This window comes from Pyxicephalus adspersus, chromosome 6, assembly GCF_032062135.1.
Source record: "Pyxicephalus adspersus chromosome 6, UCB_Pads_2.0, whole genome shotgun sequence".
NCBI classification, from domain to species: domain Eukaryota; kingdom Metazoa; phylum Chordata; class Amphibia; order Anura; family Pyxicephalidae; genus Pyxicephalus; species Pyxicephalus adspersus.
The window spans coordinates 51,987,362-51,991,578 of NC_092863.1; the positions used below are offsets into that span (position 1 = coordinate 51,987,362).

At 35.1% G+C, this 4,217-nt stretch overlaps 1 long non-coding RNA gene across 1 annotated transcript; it reads right to left on the reverse strand.

The window, feature by feature from the left end:
• Positions 1-682: 682 nt before the first annotated feature.
• Positions 683-3,770, reverse strand: LOC140332544 (uncharacterized). The gene is made up of 2 exons (XR_011921162.1): positions 3,651-3,770; positions 683-1,052 (listed from the first exon to the last, which is right to left on the reverse strand). It is a non-coding gene; the product is annotated as an uncharacterized lncRNA (long non-coding RNA).
• Positions 3,771-4,217: the final 447 nt, after the last annotated feature.

Genomic DNA, 4,217 nt, shown 5'->3' on the forward strand with positions numbered 1-4,217 from the left:
AGCAAAGATTTGCAGTGGGGTAAGTATTAAAATGCTTGGTGTTTTCCTTTAATTGGGAAAAGAAGTAGAACATGTTTTAAACCTTTAAGTTGGTGTTAATGTTTTTTTTCATTTACTAGAAAATTAGCCTTAATTTAACTGGCAAGGAAAGGCTGATGAGTACTAAGTACTTGTGTTTCCCTTTAGAATTAAAGCCTCTTCATTTTGGAAGAGTTGCATTAGCATGCTATGATTATAGTCAGCTTTATCCAGGGACTTATGCTTGGCTGATGAATATATGTAAGGAAATGGTTTGCACTTCAAGCAGATGTTTCATTACTACTTTGGAAGTGTAATAGATGTCATACTTATTATGATAGATGGGATTGACAGTACAGTGCATCCTCTACAAGTTTTGCCAAAAACTAGTTTCACAGGCAAAAGTTATGTCATCTTTCTTATACTCAGTAGATTAGTCAGCACAGTGTTAATACCTCTCATGTGTACATTACTTTGTATAATAAAAACTGGAAGTAGTTAAATGCCTCTGTGTAATCAAAAAAAAAAAAAGGAAAAAAAAGAAAGGAACTGAATGAAATTCACAAATTTCTAATGTATCTGCGTCTGTCAAGTTTAAACAAAACAGGTTAATCCACAGAAACCAATTTTGTTATTATAATTAAAGTAGCACAGAATATAGTAATACTTTTATATTATATATTTGTTTATTGCAAGTGGAACATGAGCCATACAGGTAAATACACAGTAGAAATAAATATGTTACCATTTCACCTAGCAAAGGAGTTGTCACTTTGCTTAGCCAGTAATGTAATTTGCTCACTTTTGTTACACTGAACAGATAGGATAATGAATCGTAGCAGATTCTCATTTACTATGCATGCTCTACCAGCTCACATGCAGGCATATGCCTCTTTAATTCTATTCCAAACAACATCCTGGATCCTGGACATGCCCAAGGGCTATAAATTCTTCAGCTTCACTCTCTCAGGAATAGTGGTGGTCGGATAGTTCCAGATGGAGTCAGTTCTCGCTTGGATTGAGGCTTTTCCAACCTTGGAACATATAATTGGAGCAATTAGAATTCAGATCAGACATTACTATACCTGTCAATGACAGATATGGTAGGGCTCCAACGAGATTTTCTGAGCCGTACCTATTACTGACCGGTCTTAGCTGAATCCACCAAATTATGTCTCCAAATTTATTGAAAGTTTCTTCTTAGTTATAAAAAATGAGGACAACGACCAACCAATATGCACTCAACCAATAACCCCCACCCCCTGATCACTAAAAGAAAAGTTTAAGATATTAAATTATTACAAAAAAAACAAAACTATTTACATACAAATGTAGATAACAAAAACAATCATCACCCCGATCATGAAGGCAAACCAATAAGCAAAATACATCATACTAGTGGGATGAGACCTTTATTGTTTATTTTAGAGAATGGGTTCCATTTGTGGGAAATGCATTTGTTCAGCATTAAAACACCCTATTCATAATATTAATAGCTTCTAGGTACTTGATGCAGATGAATAAACCCTATAACTGCATAGTAGTATCAAGCATTGTATTAATAAACTAAAAGTTTACTGAGCATTAATATTTCTTCAATGATTTGAATGATTACAAATTAGTTAGCCAGCTGTAACTGAAAAAATGTGCGTCTCAAGTAAGAAATTTACAAGGAAGAATAATAAAAATCTTAAACATTCGCAGACACTTCCAATGACCTGTGTGCTTTCTGAGTCTGAGAATACATTATATGAAAGGTATTACTTCCCACTGCTTACAATTATCTGCCAAGGAGTCAAATTCCTACAGGTATATTCAAATTACGCTCCATCTGTTTCTTAACTATCTGAAAATCTATTTTTTTGTCATTTTTTTCTCTAGTCAACATATTCTTGACGCTGCCAGTCATTTTCTATGATATCTAACCATCATGTCTAGTCACCTAATTAAAGGAAATGAAAATGGTGAACTTGATGATGAGTTTACACCATAAGTTATATTCCATGCCAAACACAATCTATGTACACAATCATTTACACAGGGGAAGACTCCCATTATGATGATGTAAAGTACACATGGATGACAACCATTTAACCTGGGTGCCCCCGATACAGGAAGTGAATTAAATCTCCTATCAGAGGCAGCTAAAGGCCATCAGTAAATCACAGTGTGCATGCATAGTTTTTACAATGGATGTTCTGAAAAGTGATGTGCACCCCACACAATTTCACAGCACAGCAGCTAATGGTCTTGAATCATGCTTATGGGCTGAAGAGGAATTATGGCATTACTATGTCAGTGTTCCCTATTTTTACTATTTGAATTTGTATTAAGATTCTTAGTATATACATAAACTTTCAAATATGTAGGTTTTTTTTAGATGGTGGGGAAATTATCACATTTTTACTTCTTGAACAAACATGATTTAAGTACCAGTTACCACTGCTGGAGGGTGATGTCTGCTTTGTATAAAATAGTTTAAACCATGCATTTTGTTTCTGCTGGTCACCCTATTTAAAGAGTACCTTTTGCCTTCACAATACATGCATGGAGAATCATGTTCATGCACATGCAATGCTTTAGCATGGATTCACATTGTTTCTTGGCTGTAACAGATTTGGCACTTCACTGCCAAATCAGAAGGTCCAACCTGGCTGAAAGCTTGTAGTTAGGATTGGGGCGGTAGATGGGTTTGCTCCTTCAATAAGTTATCCCAGCATGTGTTCATCCATTTGTTCTATTGTATTTAATATACAATACAACATCCCTCTAGAGCAGTGTTTTCCCAACCTTTTAATATGGGGGGGGGGGGGCTTGAAATAACTTTCAGGTCCTCAGGGAAGCATGGTGGTCAGTGAGAAAAGTCTAGTTACTTGATGTTCATCATGTTTCTGGAAGTCTGTTACACCTTTCAGTGTAACCTTTCACCTTTCAACATAACCACTTACTGTTACGGACAATACACTACAGACAAACTATTGTAGGCAGACAATTACAGTACACTATAGGACCAGTTCCAGTCCTAGCTATCTAAACAGTTGTCCTTTCCTTTTACTAAATTCTGCTTTACCAAAAAAATGAAGAATATCTTTGAATATATATATATATATATATATATATATATATATATATATAAGAATGGTCCAAAAAAATTAAAGAACAGACCAAGGAAATCCAAACTTCTAACTTCTTAAACATTTGGGTGGCAACTCTATACCTGCATACCTTTTTGGCAGCAAATTTTCCCACTCTAGTTCTCCCATCTTAAGCTAATACATATATATTAGATGATTGTGGTAGTGACATTTATGTATCATAGCTGTAAAAACATCCAGAAACATGCTAGCTGCACAGAAACCTACTCCAGAGATTTCATTGCCATGTGTAAACGATACAGGATACCAATACAGCACCATCAGCATACTGGACTGGGCAGCAGGCTGCTGCATAAATAGAAAGTATTCTAAAGATTCTCTTGATAAAACTCAAAGAACAATGATTTAAAACTGATTTAGTCTGGAGTTTGGTAGAATTCTAATCACTTGGCAGAAAGTGAATTAAAGCAAATCTCCAGATCCAAAAACTTTTATTGAAATTTGTTATGAAATAGCTAAGGATATAAAATCACTTACTGTGCACCAAATGGCTTCTCAAACCAAGTTTTTAGTTGGAAAAGTAGTAGTGACATGATCACTGTGCTGTGTTAAGCTTGTGCAGAGAACAAAGCTGTGGGAAAGAGTCAGAAAGCCCACCCACTATGGGATGCCTGCAAGGGTCTGGGTAAAAGACCAGTCAGCCTTCCTGAAAATAGGGAGCAGCAAGAATGGATTTTTAATACAGTACAAAGTTTCATGTTGGATTACTGCATAGATTAGAAGCAAACCCAGTTTTATATAAAAAAAAATACACATGCATCTTTTATATACTTATCCCAGAGTTCAGATTTAGCTCAATGAGCATAATAAAAAACAATTATTAAAAAAACTTTCCAATGAGATTAGAATGAGGCAGTCACATTGGTAAAACAATGACCCTTACACTTGGGTACTTTGTGAATTTAACATCTTAAGAAGTTCCTATCTGTGACACTTGTCAACTAAGGGTTAAATCTCTTATTAACAAGCAACTGAAATTTCACATACAGCTGGGCCTCTAACTTGGTATCACTCAGCAAAAATGTTAAGTGCTCTAATAAAGCT